The following is an 11,004-nucleotide window of genomic DNA, read 5'->3' as shown; positions in this document are numbered from 1 at the left end:
TTTAACTGCGTAAAATCTGAAAACTGTCATTTATGGAATGTATCATTAAAAATAATATATGATGAGTCAGCTTCTGAAAAAAAAATGTTTTCTCTTTGCTTGGCATTAGTCAGAGACACTTTCATTAATTCATACATTAATGCTTAACAGATACATAGCGCTTTCCCTAAAAGCAGATTTTTTTTTAGGTGGCAAGTTCATCAGAATTGAGTCAGGGCCCTTTAAATTACCTGACTATAGAATATTTTTAGTATGTTATGTCAAAATCAGATTTATCTTTTGAAATGTTTTGGTGTCCTGAAATCATACAACCTTAATCTGTAACGCTTTCCTAAAATAGAAAGTAGTCCTGACACTCTCCACACTTCAGCATTTGAATAAATTCGTTGGTGAGCTGTTCCTGTAAACAAAGGTGGTGGAAGAGAGGGCAGTCCCTATAGAGTCATTACATTTGTATTCTTGATGGTTTGGGTTTGGCTTTATTCCTCAGTATGTTGCTGCTCACATAAAGTATTGGACCTTCATATAGGTAAGTTAGTGTGGGACACTTCTTCAAAAGGAATCACAAAAGGACTTCTAATGCTATGTTGACTACACAGCCTGTTTATGCTTCTGATTGTTCCTATGATGATTTAGATCCCTATGTGTTAAGAAAAGCAATTTAAAAGTTATTTTATTGGATTTGTTAAAATTCTTTATATTTCCTAAATGTCATGTTGAAGCAAAGCTCTTTGAAGTTTATTCATGCAATAAATAAGCTTGGTTTTGCTATTCCTTGTTTTGAAGTAATTAAAAAGTATGCCTCAAACATGGATAGTGAGACGCAAACACGTTTGAACTGTACGTTGACAGTTTGCTGTCTTTTGTCTTCTACCCAAAGATGTGCACATTGCCTCATGCAAATCACAAACCCAAAAGAAACGTAGAGTGGCTATGTCTTGATTTGGAGCACATATATACTGGCTTTATTATCAAAAATAAGAGGTTGTGACCTTAGCCCACTTACATATTTATCCTGTCCATTATAGCTTCTTCTTAATGTGTATTCCCCCACAGAATTTGAGCTTAAGATTTTGTTGTCAGGAGCATCTGCTGAAGACACACCCTCCCTTTGAATATCCCAGTGCTATCAGCCAATGGCATAAAACTCAGTGCTGCTTCTCATCACCTTACAAGTCCTTCCTGGTACTTAGTGTGACATATTTTAGTGGTGTTATTATGAAGGAGTTACCTATTAAATAAAGGAATATCTGGTATCATTTTAGTTGTCCTAAATTCTCAGATTTTTTATTACTTTGGTTTCAGTTATTTATGCCGTTGAACAATTGGTTATGTTAATCCAGACAAAACTGTCAAAGATTTATATAAATAATTTTTGAAGATTATGTAAAATAAAAAGAAAGCTCTAGAAAGAGCTTGCCAAAGAGAGCAAAGTCCTACATGTAAAAATAAAAACTGAAATAATAAAAGGAGTTCTTTAGTAAGAATAACTGCTAATAAGAAAAAACAGTACAATTGGAAATATTAAACCAGTGTCTTCCAGACAAGAAATTATTTTATCTGTTGGGATTCTTCTAAGTTTTCACTTTTTAAATTTCCATAATAATTGAAGGTGAAATCAAGATTTGTTATCACAGAGAAGGTTAACCTCAGGCAAAAACAGTACTGGAGAAAACCCTGAATGCAAAAACCAAAATCTTTTTGCATTTCAGTCAAGGAAGTTACACTGACCTTTCTGACACCATTTGTCTGGAATGTCAGCAAAGATGAAAATAACCGAAGTTCCTCTATTTTGAAATCATGAGAGTACTGCATACTTTTAAATAAAGTTTTTAAGACCTCTGAGTATTTCTACTCAGTCCAAAATAAAAAGAACACAAGCTGTACTCTTACTAGAGGCAATGCATCTAACAAGAACCAGATCAAGGAAGAAATACAAGTGTTTTTACAAGTTTTTTTTCCCCTCTCTGTTTAATGCCACATTATATCACTAGTGTCCTGAAAACTTCAGGGCAGTTGATTTGGTCGTTCCAACTGACAAATTATATGGATTTTTCTGTGTCACTTCTTTTTTGGGTATAACATTTCAGGAACATCAACAGACCTATTAAACAGGCAGTCACTCAGTTGCTCTGCCTCCTCCACTTTCATCTTCATTCTTTGTTCTTAATTAGGACTTTCTCTGCCTCAAGCATAAGGGCCTTGGTTATTTTGAGTTTTGAAATTGTGATTTGCTTTTTGGGGTGGTTTTTCTAGATATGTGAATTAGATATGTGCTACCCCTGGTATACTGCTTACTATGACATTCTGAAGAGATTTTAAAAACTCATTTCCCCCTTCAGTGAAGTATTTAAATTACTTGGAATTCTTTATGTAAACACACTAGTCATGTGATATACCTTCAGCAAGGGACCTATATGTCAATCACCCTTATTTTATGGTGAAGAAACTGACCAGTGAAGGAAGACCTGTTTTTTACATTGTTTGCTGAAGGTTCAGGGATTTTCAGAGCGCAACCACTATGCTGAAGGATGCTCCAGACCAAACTGTTGATTTTATATACAGAAGATGCACAAGAATAGAATAGGAGAGTATGTAAGAGAAAAGATACTTACTGTAGTTAACATTATCATAACAAAACATTGAGGGACACCCTGAGAGGGAAATAATGCTGAAAATGTTTATATCATAAAGTGAGAATTTTTAGGCAAGCTTTGAAATAGTTTAAAATGATTGCTCAGAAAACCAAGTTGAACAAATGCACAAAAATACAATTCTGTGCTCTGTACAGCAGTTTGCCTTTTTGACAACGCTATTTCTCAGAGCTGCTGTAGTTTAGAGTGTGTTTGAGTAGTTGCTTGAAATTGAGTGGCTTATTCTCTCTCATCTTACATATGACTGTGCATGCTTCAAGAACACTGCAGTTGCAAGTAGAATGTCTTAAAGTAGTCCTATCCTAATGAAATCCTAACAATTCTTAGTAGACAATTGGTTGCAGTTAAGAGTTAGACATTTTTAAGGTACAGAATAAAACTTACAGTTTTTTCTCTTGCAGTGTTAAATCAGCAGATGGCAAGTCTGCTGTCTCTTAGTAGTTCAATGGCACAAGCAGAATCTGACAGCAGAGAGTTTATATTTTTATCTTAGCATGGTGAGTAATGCTAACTTTGCAAACATCAAAATCAACACTACAAAAGGAAGTATCTTCAGAAGATTCAAGAACATTCTAGTTAAGTGTATAAAGGCTATTAAATGAGTTGTAGGAATGATTACCGAAGAGTATATCTGTATGATTGAAGACAAAATCTTTAACTATCAGAAAGACTGCCTTCCATATTTTGACAGTCTCCCATTTGGTTGATATAACACATTTGTCTATGAATAATAAAATTGAAGAAATTAATTCACATCTCTTCCAATTAAGTGGATTTATAGCTGGTAAGACATAAACACTGATGGAGATAAATGAGAATATGTTATGTGATTGTATTTGGTATTTAAAATTCAGCAGTACTTTGAAATCAAAAGCTGCTTCTTGACAATGATGTCACTAGACATTTATAATGTCTGCTTGTCACTCTGCACTGTATTCTGTATAAGTCATGGTGCTGTCTTGAAGCAGCACACACAATAGCCTGTATGCATGTTCGTAAAGTGGATATGCATGTGTCTACTCTGTCAAGGCTTTTGATTAGGATGGTCTGTGGTGGGTGCACTGACACTTCACTTCCCTTTCTCCTGAATACATGAGAAATAAGAGTCATTCTAGTTCCTTTCAGTTACCAAGTAGTGACAGACCATTTCATGTCTACATTTTTCAAATTACTCAGCCACCTGTGACTCCTCCCATGCCTTCTTTAAATATTACACCTTTTCTGAGCCATCCAGCACAGATACAGTACTCAACAGAGTGGTCCTACAATTATTTTTTATGAAGGATTCCAGAGCAAGCTGCTTGGCACAATTGTCTAGAGACTTACTTTTGGAATAATCCATCATGCGAATGTATATTGCTCAAGGAAATTCTGCCCAGTAGCCTTATTGTCTGAAGTCTGTAGTCTGCATTTCCTGCCCTTCTCCTCATGTAATCTCAGAATAACTCTGATATATCTGTGGTTCTGCATATGCTAAGACCAAGATGGTGTTGCAGGTGCTCTACCTTTCATTCCACAAGAGAGGATGGTGTATGGATGCCTGTTCTACGATACTTCAAGGAGGAATCTCAGGAACAAAGTCATGAATTACAAGTGATAAAAACACTGCATTCCATTTTCTACCTTTTTTGTCATGACAAATTCCCATGGTGTTCCATAAATGTATCTTTCAGAGTGCCTCACGTTGCCTATCTTTGCTTGGGATTTCTGTTCGCTTTTTCAGCAGTCCCTCCGTGTAATCTTACCCTCTCGCTCGCTGACATATATGTTCTTGTTAGCAATATTTGTGCAATATTTATTTAATATAAGACTTATTTTAATATTTCATAACTGTCTCACTCTTTAGACACAGAAGAGTTAAAACTGCCTGGTAATGTTAAGATTTCCATCTTGTTCTCGTTACAGTGTTCCTTTTGGGTTTTATATTGCCTTCTTTTGCTCATTTCATAGCAAACACACATAAAGATTTAAACACTGTAGAATCTTTTTTTCTGTCCAGGATAATATTCTGAGGGATGAGAGTTGTGTGTATAGACAGAAGCATTTGTCCAGCCCATTTAAATTAAGATTAAGTGATCATACTGAGAGCTCTTGTGAAAATATTTTCCTGAATTTAGGACTTGAGGAATACTTATATTGATACAGGCTTGAAGCGTGTGTGGTAACCAACAGTTACACTGAAATACTGATCTCAGTAAGCTCAAAATCTTACACAATATAAATAAAGAGTAGTTCAATTTGATCAAAAAAATTACATGCATCTAAAAGTAGAGGAGAAGTTATAAACTTGGAAACTGAAGATAAGTTTTCTTCTATTGCATGTCATTGATTTTTGGTTTTTCTTTTCATACAAAAAATTAAGGAATGTTTCCACAATAACTTTGAGTATTGACAGATAAATGAAAACATATGTGCAGCTAGATAATATAAATTTCTGAATTTGAAAAATATTTGGTGACAAACAATCAGACAACTGAATAGTAAATTAGCTTTTATTCTTCTCCTCATTGCAAACTTCAAATTTACAAAAAAATGTTTCAAGGGGATAATATAACAGCTTACTACATTGTAGAAAAAACAAGTTCTTCAAGAATATTAGTACTTCTTTTCAAATATAATCTCGTCTTTGAAACTGCTGCCTCTTTATAGAGACTTTTTAATGAAATGTGAGTAAACCATAATGTGTTGCTTTGCAGTTTTACGTATTTTCAAAATATCAGTATGGGATTAACTGTGTCCAATTTCTTTAATCTCAGAAATCAGCATATGTATGGACAGCAATTATTGTTGCCCGTAATTGTCCAACTCAGGTAGAGAAGTTCATACAGTTTCATGATCAAATTTTGGTAAGTGTGTCCATATGAAATTAATAACTCATTATATTCTTAGCCGTACTTCCTTGAAAGCACATACTGGGGCTAGTGAACAACTATTAACCATTTCAGATTTTAGTATCTTTTCAGTAGAATCCAATGTACTTTAACAGCCAAGATGGGTTTAACTTTGCATTATTAATTTACAGCTACACAACTTACTGCCAGCATCAATGTTTTCTACTTAAATTTCTGCCAATAATTTAAGGTATATTAACATTTATTAACATATAAAATGCCATGCATTAGAGGCATGAGATCAGAAAAGACATAATGGAAAACTGATAATTCTTTTTTATTTATGCTTTTTGTTCAATCTTTTTTCCTTAAAAAGGAGAAAAAATTGGGTGGGTTTTTGGGGTTGGGGTTGAGGTTTCTTCTTCCAGAAGAATATATATGGGGATTTTTTTCCTAACAAAGTAGGTATAGAGAAGACTACGGACTAGTCAGTAGGTCTGATAGCTTAGGGCATTTATCTGTTGAGACGTGTGTTGAAATCATTGTTTTGCCCGATCCATTACATTTTAAAATTAAGCAATTTCTGTTTGTAATTAGAAATATTTCTTAGGTATATCTACCTCGTGTTTTGAATGCAGGTATGAGCTTGTCATATCCATGATTTGAGTTAGTAGGATGTACTGCATCAGAATTTTTATCTCTTGGTTGGGACCAAATTAGAAAGGAGTGCTAAATGATTTTACCAGATTAATTTCAGAATTGTTTCAAGACATTGATTTCAATAAAAGAGCGAAAAAACTCATGATGGCTGTTCTTTCAATGCCACCTTAATTAATATTGGCAATCTGTTTTCAGGCTTCTGTTGGTATAATACTACTTTGGCCCTACAGGTGGAGGGAAGACTACAAATGGGAAGATTTTAGGAGAAACTTTGGTACTTTTACATACTAGAGTTTTTGAAAAAAAATCAGCTACTGAGCTTGCTTTGCACATAAGATATTTGGGATGATTGCTGCTCACAGTTTAATTTTAAGAGGATGACTTTGCAGAAAAAAACATTGCATGGTTTATGTAGAATTACAAAACTTTTAAAAATAAATAAAGTAGCAGGTATTTATTTGAGTTTTTCACTAAAAAATAATGCTAGAAATACCACCCTGGCATCTCCTTATGGTTAGGTTTTCCATGCAAGCATTGGCCAATATAAATATAAATCCAATCCATCACCTATGACAGTTGTGATTAGGAAGATAGGTTAGATACAACAATGAATGTAAAAAGAATAAGTAGTGTGGTGTAGCATCTTCAGGAGATTCTAGAAGATGATAATGACCTAGTGGGGAATCTGCAAGCACTTGCCAAAAGTGAATCAGAAGGGGGGAGGGGTGTGTGTATGTGTGCGTATACTTTTGGCAAATATATATATATATATGGCACAATGTGTTGTCATGCAGAGATTCTGCAAAATTTCCTAAGTGAGGTCTTCTGCACAGGGTATTTTGCTAGTACTGTTCCTGGAGCTTGAGGTGGGTGTGACTGTCCATGTCGCTGTTAGTACAGACACTTCCTAAAAGTGAGATCTTGTGGATTACACCTCTTGAACCACAGTGCTTTGAGAGTAGTATTTGTTCTTTTTTGTCCTTGATTTTTAAAATGGCCAGGGATGTTTTGTTCTCAAAGACTTGACATATTAGTGCACTTGATAAGACTCAGCTAAGGGATCTTGTCCATACACCTTAACCTTAAAAGAGAGCTATTTCAGTCCTAGAAGGCATTCCTGTTACATTTGTTGGTGATTTTGAGCAAGATGTGGAAATTAAGATAAAATTAACAGGAATTGGCTGCTATTTTTCTAAGAAATGTGTTAGAGTACTGCATAACTTAATGTTGACTTGTAAACTGGATTAGCTATAGAATTTTTACAAGCTTGATCAATTTTAATCTGTTTTCAGCTATGATATGGAACAATTTTGGAAGCTGCTCTTCCAAATAAAAAATTAACCTAATAAATCCACCTATTGAGTCACCTAAGATCTATTGCATTTTTATTATTTATTAGAATGGAATCAATATTTAATCTTCAGAAAGCTGCAGATATCTCGTGTGTCACGATGTACATTTCTAGGCATAGATGCAGACATTGCAAATATCTAAACATCTGAACAGCTTCTTTCCACAAAACGGATGTAGAAATGTTTCTGCTTTCTGAGAAGAGTCTAAGTTTGGCTGTCAGGGTTCTTTTTGTTTTCTTGCTGGATCTCAGTGTTACTTGGTCAGACTTGAGAGCTTGTTTTAATTATGGCCCCTAATAATTTAATTATCAGCCTCCCCAAAGCCTGCTGTGCTTTTTCAGACCCTAAAATTCCAGGATCTGTAGATGTGCTCCAGATATTCCTGTTCTGCTCCAGCAGGTCACTTTTGCCAAAACTTGTAAAAGAAAATTAAAAGAAAAGGTTTCTGACTGTATTATTTTTAAGAGAGGGGAATTTTCTAGCCTCAGTTGAGGTTAGGAACTTAAGTTGTTTGCTTACCACAGCTGTCTTGTCTGGTGTAAATGACTAGAATCACAATAAAGAATTCCTCTAGTATAATAATTTGGAAACTTCAGCACTACTTTCCAGCTTATTACTGTGCTCATGGAAATCTGCAAAATTCTGAGCTAATAGCTCATGCAGTAGAAGGGTAAACTTTGAAATGTCTGACCATGAGAAATACGTACATCTGCCATAGCTTTTCCTGATGATCAACTTTTTTTTATGATGCTAGTAATGGAAGCTCAAGCATGGACATTAGAGTTCTGCTTTACAACCGCTAATTTTTGTGCTGGTTGTTTCTGGAATGTGATGCAGTTTTTCTGGTTTTTTAATCAAATTGTTAAACTAATACATATGGAGAAAAAATTAGTACTTTCATCTGTGTCTCAATAAAAACCAAAATTAATAATCAGATTACCATTGAATAATGCAATGGAACCTTTATTTGCATCTTGCTCATTTCCAGAATGTTTCTTTGATCATGCAGTTATGCATGGTGATGACTTGATATAAATATGCTAGAGCTGACTTGAGCTGTATGGGGAGAGAAAGCATTGTCTAACTAAAATTAACAACTTCATCACAAAGACTAATAGTTTGCTTTGGGTTTGGGGGGGGGTTTTCCAATTTTTTTTTTCTGTTAAAATGTAGGTTCTATTTACAGGCCAAAATTAGCAGGCCTAGTCATGCTATATAACCTTTCCCACCTCCAACAGTTATTTTTCTTTGCCATTTGTCAGCTGTAGCCCACAAGGTGAGGGAGGATACTTCTGGCAAAAATGCTAAAACAAGACATTCAGAAAAGTTTGACTTTGCAGCCTATTCTTCTAAATATTTGCATATCCTGAATTGTACACAGGATGATTAATAGCAATATAATAGCAGGGACAGAGCATAACCTTTCTGTCTTCAAGTCATAGGGTACATGTCCCTTCTAACCACTGGTGCCTTTGTACTGTTTGAGAAAAGTCCCTTTTCTCAAGTCTCTGCAGTATGCAGCTGGTGAGCTCCGGCAGCTCTGTCAGTACCTGAGAATATACTGGAGAGAAGGCTTGCTCCAAACTTGGACTACCCAGGAGCAAAGCGGGTAACTGACCTCTTGCTACCAGCCATCCCTGCACTGGCCCTTCCTTTTGTGCTCACAAACATCCTGTAGGAAGTTGCCTGCTGATGTGCTTTGGCTTTGAAAATGGTATCCTGCCTCCAGAAGTGGATGATTGTAGGACTTCTTGGGTCTGTAAAGCTGGCTGTCTTGTAAATTGTGCACCAAATTTGACAGGCTACCTACTGTAGCTCTCTGCCAAAAGACTTGATGGAAGATATTGGCTCTATGTGAAAAATACTGATTTTCCTTTCGTGTGCCTTCCCCTCCCTTTGGTTAGTAACTGCAGCAAAGGAAAGGTCAAAGACATCCGAGGACAACTCAGGCAACTGAACACACTGGGTTTATTCTTTTCATTTCTTAAGTTCAGACTTGCACGTTGTCAAAAGCTTTTTGTCAGGTCTGAATTTAATGTCATGACATTTTAAGGTTATATGAGTGGGCCCCAGAGACAGCTCTCCTGGCTTTCTCTTCAGCTCCTTTCAGGCTGTGATAGATGCTGATTACAGTCTCTTGTGTGTTGGAGGTAACAAATGCATAGCTGGCAAGTCTGGCTCTCTCTCACAGGACTTTGAAAAATTGCAGACAGTTCCTGGCCTTTCGGAGGGGCTGAATTTTTTCAATGACCAAACAAATCAAATGATCCTGTTATTTAAGTAATTGCAGGCAGCTTACCCTGAACTATTTCCTGCTATTCAAGTCCTCACACTCAGATGTCTGCAACACCTTTTGTTTCTGGTGTCTCTGCCATCACAACCCTCTTGCCATGATGAACTTCAAGGAGAAATAAAAACTGAAGCCACTACCAGGTTGTTCTGGCTTCCTCTGCTTCAGTTAATCTCATCTTTCTTTTTCCTTACCTCAAGGTGTGATTATTGCCATCATCTTCTGACACTCATAAAGGCAGTGATTCCTCCAAGTGACCCTGTCACTCTACGGTACTGAAGAGGCCCTCTCAGTTTATGCATTGTCATGTCTTCCCAGCCCTCTCTCACTGATCGAGGTCAGTCTGTATGAAGAGTTCCAAGATCTTCTTCTAATTTATTGTGCCTTTATGACATTTGATATCACCTAAATATCAAATAAATATATGTACTATAACAAATAAAAATATGTACCCTGTTACTCAGAGTACAGAAAGTTATTACCAATAGCTGGAGTTCTTCAAGATACATAGTCTTACACTACCTCCATTTCCCATTTAGTCTAGTTGAACACTCTAGGTCAAGCTGATGCTATTGTGACTCAAGAAGCAAGTGAGTAACAGACCCTGCTTATGATCACCATAACTGTTCATATGTCATTATGGAAAAAAGGTCAATCTGTTAATGAAATCAATTGACTTGACTCCAGCTCATTTCTGCTTCTCTTCTTCCTCTCTCCACAATGATGTAGCCAGAACCTGTACATGCTTAAGAAGCTTTACTGAGATACTTCAATTTCAAATTGATGTTTCCAATCCCAAGATCATCTCAAGACTGGCTTCTTTGGCTTTATGTATACTTATAAGAAACCTACTGATCTCTTCTGTAATGAGGTGACCTGCTTAGTAGATGAGAGAAAGCCTGCAGGTGCTGTCTACCTAGACTTTAGTAAAGCGTTTGACATTTGCCACAGAATTCTCCTGAAAAAACTGGCTGCTCAAGGCTTGCACAGGCATACTCTTTTCTGGGTGAAAAACTGGCTGGATGGCCGGGACCAGAGAGTTGTGGTGAATGGAGTTAAATCCAGTTGGCATCTGGTTACAAGTGGTGTTCCCCAGGGCTCCGTGCTGGGGCTGGTTCTATTTAATATCTTTATCAGTGATCTGGCTGAGGGGATTGAGTGCACCCTCAGGAAGTTTGCAGATGACACCATGTTGAGCAGGAGTGTTGCTCTGCTCA

Source organism: Phalacrocorax aristotelis, chromosome 3, assembly GCF_949628215.1.
Source record: "Phalacrocorax aristotelis chromosome 3, bGulAri2.1, whole genome shotgun sequence".
NCBI classification, from domain to species: Eukaryota; Metazoa; Chordata; class Aves; order Suliformes; family Phalacrocoracidae; genus Phalacrocorax; species Phalacrocorax aristotelis.
Note: the sequence above shows the minus strand (reverse complement) of the source record.